Here is an 8,926-nt window from a genome sequence, read left to right on the forward strand (position 1 = left end):
TTCTCAGCATCATTTCATAGAAGTCTTCTCAGAGTGTCCTGAAACTATGCTTCTCATAATTTCTAATGGCTTAATAGTATTCTATTACATTCACATATCAAACTTTAGCTGGCCATTTCCCAAAAGATAGACACCTTCTTCCTTTCCAATTCATTTGCTACTACAAAATTGATACTTAAGAAAAGAAGAATTCTAGACTAAACTGAGAAGGGATGGGAGAGATGCCTGTACTGATACATAGAGTAAGGAAGGGGATATTTTAAATAAAGTTAAAAAGGTATATTAGATCTAGATTGTGGAAGGCCTTAAATGAAAAGATAAGGAGTTTACAGTTTCATCCCAAGGGCAAAATGGAGCCATTAAAATTTTTTGAGAGGGAAGTGAATGAGTTATACCTTAAAAGATTATTCAGGTCAGCTTATAAAAAGGACAAATGGAAAATCAGAGAGTCTAGAAAGAGAAAGAGCTTTTAAAAATTATTACCATAGTACAAACCAAAGGTGATTAGGGCCAAACTACAGTGGTGCCAATATGAGTAGAAAAAAAGGGGGAAAGCTGCAAGAGTTGTGGTAGAGGTAACAGCACTTGGAGATTGCTTAGATATGGAAGAAAAGGAAGGAGGAAGAATCAAAGGTAAAATTCCAAAGTTTTGAGGCTACATCAATTATATTGCCAATTATTATAATTATCAATTATTATATCAATTATGCAGCACTGTCAACAGAATTTGGAGAAGTTGTCAGGAGGGGCAGATTTAGGGGGGAAGATGATGTTGAGTTGGTTTTGGATATAAAGAATTCTCAGTATGGAAGAGGAATCTAGGTGGGCATGTATAGACAGGTTAGAGATTAAAGCTAAGGGGAGAGATTTTATGTTCTGAGGTCCCCTCTAGCTCTGACAATTGATGATCTCAAACAATTTACTGATCCATATGGCTCTAGGAATCTCAGTGGCCAGGACACTTGGTCCAAGAGTGTAGGAAGAGAGATGGAAGCATTCATTGTTTGTGAATGATTATGGAGATTTAGATGGGGATGGGTAGGATAAGGAACTAAAAGAAATCTGAGCTCTACTTTCCTGATTCTTTTTTTAAAAATAATATCTTGCTTTCTTTTTTTAAAAAATTTAATTAGTTGTTTGTTACTTTAAAATTTCCAGGAATCTCTCTCTCTCTCCCTTCATTGGCACTAAAAAAGGCAACATTTGACAAATGTGTGTGTGTGTGTGTGTGTGTGTGTGTGTGTGTGTGTGTGAGAAACTAAGTCATGCAGATTTCTGTTTATCAGTTCTTTCTCTAGAGGTGGACATTCACAATCATTCTTCAAACCATATTTCTGTTGCTTTCACTCTTCATAATTTCACATATGTCTTTCCACTCACTTTTTTTTTAATTAACCTGTTTGTCATTTCTTACCACTTGATAGTACTACACACTTTTCTGATTCTTACAAAGCCTGAAGAAGGCTTTCAGGGGGTGTGAAAGCACTTCTGGGTAAAAAGAAAAGCTCTCTTCAGAGGACATATAATCAATGACCACAAGGAGGCAGCCTGGCCACAAAATTGTAGCCTTGGGACTCAACTATTAGGAAAGTGTTTGGCACTGAGTGGCCATTGGGGGGACAGGGTGCAAAGCTTAAAAAAGGCATCCTCCCTTGCCTTTCTAAAACTTACTAAAAAAAAGTTGGAATCAGACCTCTGCACAAATATTTAGAATATAAAAGAGAGATCAAAGATTCAAGGACGGTCACTTTTTTTTAAACCTTTACCTTCTGTCCTAGTATCACTTCTTTTTTTTTTTCCTTAAACCCTTACCTTCCATCTTGGAATCAATACTGTGTATTGACTCCAAGGCAGAAGAGTGGTAAGGGCTAGGCAATGGGGGTTAAGTGACTTGCCCAGGGTCACACAGCTGGGAAGTATCTGAGGCCAGATTTGAACCTAGGACCTTCCGTCTCTAAGCCTGGCTCTCAATCCACTGAGCTACCCAGCTGCCCCCACCCCACCCCCACCCCCAGTATCACTTCTAAGACAGAAAAGTGGCAAGAGCTAGGTGATCAAGATTAAGTGACTAGCCCAGGATCACACAACTAAGACATGTCTGAGGTCAGATTTGGATCCAGGTTCTCCTCACTCCAGGCCTGGTGCTCTATCTGCTGTCATAGAGGGAATTAGAGAGAAGATAGCATAGAGAAGGAAGCGCCTTATGCTGGATCTGGGAAAGATATTAATAAGAAGAAATTACAGGGGGGCTTTCTGGGCCTAGAGGGCAGTTGAATGCAGGTGTATGACAGGAGGCAGGATGAGGGTTGACTAGCCAGCTGAAAGAGAAGCTGGTGTAGTCAAAGCCCTATCCTGATGCCCTATTGTGGTGGTGGCGTGTAACTCTGGGGTCCAGAAAACTGTCCTCATTGAACATAAGCCCTGGTAGGTACGACCATGCTGGAATGATGCTGACAACTATCATTTATAAAGTGATTTAACATTTGCAAAATGTGAATATAAGTGTGTGATAGACGAATAATCCAGAAACTTTGAATGACAGAACCTGGAAGAAATGCAAACGTTTCCATCCACAGCGGGGGGACGGTTGAGAAGGCTTAAAGTCTTGAGGGAAGAGGAGATTCCAGGGGGAAGGCAGTTGGTCTCTCTCTCTATCTTGAGACAACAAAGGTGAAGGTCTGATTTGAGATTGGATCCTAAGCAATATACAAAAATCCCTCTTTGGACTTGAACCACCATCCCCCCTCAAAGATCCCAAGAAGTGTGGCAGAATCCTAAGAAGAATAAGAAGCAGCATAACTAGATCTCATATAGCTCCTGTGACACCCTGGCTCAGCTGTGACAAAGGCCAGGGGTCACAAACCTGAACCTCTCAGAGGCCAGGCTGTCAAGGCTGAGTCTCTCAACTTTGCAGGGAGGGAAAGGGAGATTTAGACAGACAGGGACTTCCTTTCCCCTCTTTCCTCTAGACCCTAACCTTCAGACATTTTCCTGTTTATCCCTGACTATTATTGTTTGAATAAAGATTTGTCATTTATCCTAAATTGATTTTCCTTGTGAGTAAAGGGAATAGTTCTATCTTCTGGGCATATATCATCAACTCCTTGTCCATAACACTCAAACCAACCCTCTAATACAAGTGTCAGGGTTAACGGGGTTAATCTATCAAATACTCACATGCACTTAGAGTAACTAACAAGATTTTATGTTTATGCCCTGGGAGCAGCTAGGTGGCTCAGTGGATAAAGAGCCAAAGCCTAGAGATGGGAGATCCTGGGTTCAAATTTGTTCTCAGACATTTCCTAGCTACGTGACCTTGGACAAGTCATTTAATGCCAGTTGCCTAGCCCTTACCACTTTTATGCCTTGAAACTAATAGTTAGTGTTGATTATAAACAAGAGGTAAGAATTTTTTTTTAAATGCTATACCCTGATACTTTTGCCAGGGAAGAAAACTTCCATCCAGTCAATGATCAGAAAGGTGAATAGATGTGAACAAGGTCTAGATGTTATTATATATTTGAAATTATAAAATGATATTAATAATATATAAATATAAATCAATATATAAAATCTAAAAATTATATAAATTTAAAATAACTATTATGTTAATATTGTAAGGGTTAAAATTAAGGGTTTGACTAAAATATATGATTCAAAGTATTTCTGCTCAAAGCTGAAGTGACCTTTAATAGCTTTTATTTACAAAAGAGGTGTAAAGAGTGAAAGTAGAGAAATACAAAAGGGTAGAGAAGACATTAACCTATCTAACTAAATATTATTCCAGTGCTTGACTCAGCCAGGACTTATTGACCTTCAACTGGAATTAAACTCTCTCCAGAAGACAGGAAGGGAAAGCCAGCTATCCACTCACCCAAGTTCCCTCCAAGAAGTAGGTCAAGACAATGACTCAAGCTAAAGGTGAAACCTAAGGCCGACTATTTCCCTTGAGCTGCCCTTCTTCCTTAAGTTGACTTCCTTCTTGGAGTAGACTTACTCTTTATCTCAGAAATTCAGGGCCTTTTATAGTGACTTCTTGTCTCCTACCCTCTTCACAAGGGCCAATCATAGCTTCCAAATTGTCTAGCACTGCCCAAGGTGCAGTGTTTGTGGGAACCAGTTCACAACTTCTGGAGGGGTGAATACTCATCAAAAGGGTTCACATGAGAAGGTGGAGTCAAGATGGTGATGTAGAAGCAGCAAAAATTCAGACCTCTGAATACCCTTCCTTACCAATTACAAACTAAATGCTCCTAGGGGACTGAAAATCAAACCTAACAACAAGACAGAGCCAAGGAACCCTCCTGCTGGACTCCATTCAAAAGGTACACCCCCCAAAAGCTGGAATTGGAAAACACTTGGGTTTAAGGGGAAGGCAGAAGGAAAGTCTCAGCACCCCTCCCCCCCCCCCACCTAGAGCACTAAGCCTCCAGAGGCAGCGGGAACCTCTGGGCAGGCAAAGGCACTGGTCTGGAGGGTGTACCTTGCGGGCAGGACTCTGCCAGGCTCAGAGCATCGAACACAGGAGGTGGGGAAGGAGCTGGAGAGGGAGTACAGAGTGGGCAGCCTGGTCACAGCGGTGGAGACCCTCTATATTGCTCCAGCCTTCCAGGAGGTTTTGGCCTCAGCGCACATCCAGCCCAACCCAGCTGAACTTAATCCCATCAAAAGTCTTCAGAGGTCAGGGAAGCCCAAGCTCCAACACCCCTCCCTCACAGACTGCTGGACTTTAATCCAATAAAAAGCCTCCAGAAGACAGGGAAGTTCAAACTCCAACACCCCTCCCCCACAAACTGCATGGAGAGATCTCCTGACAAAGCTCCAAGAGGGGAGACTGTCAGAAAACCCCAAACCCCCCAAAAAATGAGAGGAGCAAGAGCACAGACAAATATGGGGAGTAAAAAAGGGGTAAATATGAGCAAACAATAGAAAAAGAAAAAAGAAAATACAACCAACAGCTTCTATACAGGCAACGAACAAAGAGCAAATGGAACAGAGGGGGAGGGATCATCAAACAATAAATCAGAAATCCCAGCAAATTGGATACAGGCTTTGGAAGAACTAAAAATGCAATTCAAAACACAATTAAGAGAGGCTGAAGACAATTGGGAAAAGAATTTAAAAACTAAGATAAGTCATCTGGAAACAGAAAATAGTGTCTTGAAAGCCAAAATCAACCAGCTTGAAAATGAGGCAAAGGAGATGAAAGATGAGACAAAGAAGATGAAAGATGAGGCAAAGAAGATGAGAGATGAGGTAAAGAGAATGAAAGATGACCTCCAAAGAAAATCAGACCAGAAGGAGAAGGATGACCAAAAAGCCAGGGATGAAATATAGTCTTTAAGAACCAGAATACAACAACTAGAATTAAGTGACCTCACAAGGCAGCAGGACACCATAAAACAAAACCAAAAGAATGAAAAAATTGAGGAAAATATGAAGCATCTCATTCACAAAACAGAAGATTTAGAAAATTGTTCGAGGAGAGACAATTTAAGAATCATTGGTCTACCAGAAGACCATGACAAAAGAAAAAGCCTGGACATAATACTACAGGAAATTATCCAAAAGGGTTCACATTTTCTGAGGGGTGAACTCTTAACAGAATTCACAAGTTTCTGACTGGATGAGTTAGAAAAAAAGGGTGGAGCTCTCCAAGTATCTTGCTGGCTTCTCAACTAGCACTAAGTAAGGTCTGAATTCACTAAGTGGTTTGTGAGCTCTTCCACCCAGTTCAAGCTTGTGTTGACTCAATCAAAAGGTAGACAAAATAGAGTTAATCCTATCTTCACAATCTAGTGTCTTACTTAAGTTAGTGTTAACTCAGGATAGACAGTAAAGAATTCTATTTCACAATATCATATCATAATATATTAAATCCAACCAAAGGCATTTCAAATAGGCATGACAAAAGTCTGTTTTAATTAGTTGAAGGAATTCAATCACATCCAGTAGGTTTTATTTAAATGTCCAAGGTAGGGTGCAGCTAGGTGACTCAGAGGATTGAGAGCCAGGCCTAGAGACCTAGGTCCCAGGTTCAAATCTAGCCTCAGATACTTCCTAGTTGTATGACTGGGCAAGTCATTTAATTCCTATTGCCAATACACAGTATTGATTCTAAGACTAAAGGTAAGGGTTTTATTTTAATTTTTTTATTTTAATTTTATTTATTTATTTATTTATTGGTTACAATAATCACTTTATTTCCTTCCCTCCCCTCCACCTACCATTTCTGCAATTTCATTGGGTATTACTTGAGTCCTTGATCAGAACCTATTTCCATGTTGTTGTTTGCACTAGGATGTTCATTTAGAGTCTTCATCCCCAACCATATCCCTTTGACTCATGAATTCAAGCAGTTGTTTTTCTTCGGTGTTTCTGCTCCCACAGTTTTTCCTCTGAATGTGGATAGTGTTCTTTATCATAGATTCCTCCAAGTTGTTCAGGATCACTGCATTGCCACTAATGGAGAAGTCAATCACATTAGATTGTACCACAGTGTATCAGTCTCTTTGTACAATGTTCTGCTCCTTTTTCTCTGCATCACTTCCTGGAGGTTGTTCCAGTCCCATGGAATTCCTCCACTTTATTATTCCTTTGAGCACAATAGTATTCCATCTCCAACATATGAAGGTAAGGGTTTTTAAATAAGTTAATTTAATTTAATTAGCAAGGTAATCCAACTGAGAACATTCCTGTTCCTAGCAACTTAGTGGTAGAAGCTATCCCAGTTAAGCCACTGAGAAAAAAGTCAGCCTTAATCTGTCTTTTCTTCTCCCCTCCTCCTCGCTCCACCCCGACCCGCCTCCCCCCCACCCCCTCCCCAATCAAACTTCTGAGGGTCGGAAATTTGGAAGCCTTTGCCTGGAACAGCAGATGTTGTCAGCAGTTTCTGTATCAGGAGCCTAGACAAAGCAGACACACTGAAGAATGTGAGCTTCAGAATTCCCAAGAGGAAACCCAGAATAAAGGCTTTCCCAAACCTATGGGGAATTTCAGAAAGGGGAAAAAGACTTCCAGTCACTGGAAGCTATGATTTACCCTTTGCCACATGGACTCCGGAAGTCTGAGCCAACTTTCCTCTGGATTCTGATAGGAGAATATGCCACAGACTGACACGGGCTGGAGAGTTTGGGGGATTCGACTGCTCTTCCTAAGCCATCTTCGTAAAATACACCTTTCTAAATGCTAATTAAGTCTAGCTGATAAACCGCCACCAATAGCTCATCAAGGAGGATGTATTAGAAAGACGGGAGGGGTGCGCTGAAGCCAGTTGGAATAGTCTCGGGAAGCCAACTTTCAAATGTTTAGCGTGAGCATAAAGAACTCGGAAATCAGTCAGCTACAAATCGGTGTCCTTGTTCAGTAGTCTCCGACTCTTTGTGACCCCATTTGGGGTCTTCTTGGCAAAGATCGTGGAGCGGTTTGCCCTTTCCTTCTTCAGTTCATTTGACGCATGAGGAAACTGAGGCCAACAGAATTAGAGAGACTTCCCCAGCATCCCTCAACTAGGAAATGCGGGGCCAAATTTGAACTACGGAAGAGAAGTCTTCCTGACTGCAAGCTCCACACTCCATCCACTACCAGACGAGTCCCGTCCCGACCCATCCTGTGGTGTGACCCTGGACACGTCCCCGAACCTTTCACGAAGCGCTGGCTCTCTTATTCACTACCCAGTGCAATCTCTCCCCATAAACCACTGAAATGCCAAGGAAATTCCAATATTTCAGCAAATTGTAACTGAATGAATCAAGTCAGTAAGCATCGCAAAAAAAAAAATATACAGAAGTCACCCAAGGTGGAGAACGGCAGACTGAAGAAACATTGAGATTCTCACCCTCTCCCCCAGTCCAAACGCCCAGAGCCCTATGTGCTCAGCTGTGGTGACAGATGGCGGGGCTGATGGACTCTGACGCTGAAGTGCTGAGCCCTTCCTGAAGTCCCAGCCTCAGTTTCCTTATCTACAGAATGGCAGCGAGGACTGGCTGGCTTCCAAGGGGCCGTTGGCGTCCAGATCCCTGCTCCCTCCTCGCTGGGCTTCAGAGACACCCTTCCCTGGGCCTCCACAATCTCTTTGTTTCTCCCTTCACTGACGCCTTTCTGCATTGCCATCCATAGAGCCCTTACTCCCTGAATGCTCATCAAATGAATGAATGATCCCTCGGACCCTGCCCCGCAGACACAAATGCGCAATTAAGGCAGCTAGACAAAGCTGATAAAATCATAAAAGGGGGAGGGGGGAGACAGAACGCGAGGGAACCCCACTGTCAGACCAGAGTAGATGAGCTGAGGCTCTCCCCACCAAGGCCTGCCATAACCCGTCTGTAATTTACAACCTTAAGAGGCTGCCTGAAGCACTGAAAAGTTATTTGACTCGCTAAGGGTCACACAGCTTTAGCAGAACATGCCTCCCTCCCGATGGAGGCCAGTGTGAAGGGATCCCACAGCCCTTGGGAATGAACTTGAGGACAAGGCAAGGGTAGGGTGGGAGGGAGAGAAAGAGGGAGCCTTAGAACCTGTCTTACTTTAAAGCATTTTATTCCAAGACTCTTTTTACTGCTATTTTGCCTGCCTGCCCTCCTGATCCCTGACCCCAACTTACTTCAGACAGGTATGCCTTAAGAGTAAGGTACCAAAAAATTGGACAGAAAACAGATTTCAGCTAACCCAGTCCTAAATTCTCATTGATTTACATTGTTCATATTGGGATATGTTTCTAGAAAATATGTGTTGAACCCCCAAACCATAAAATCTTCTAGTGCAGAAACCAATCTTTTGTTATTTCTTCATATTCTCCCCAGGACTGTCATTTAACCTTTCTAGGGCTCAGTTTTTATTTAGTTGTTTCCATATGTCTGACCCTCTTAGAATCAATATTATGTCTTGGTTCCAAGGCAGAAGAGTGGTAAGGGCTAGGCAATGGGGA

The sequence above is a fragment of the Monodelphis domestica genome, chromosome 1 (genome assembly GCF_027887165.1).
Source record: "Monodelphis domestica isolate mMonDom1 chromosome 1, mMonDom1.pri, whole genome shotgun sequence".
NCBI classification, from domain to species: Eukaryota; Metazoa; Chordata; class Mammalia; order Didelphimorphia; family Didelphidae; genus Monodelphis; species Monodelphis domestica.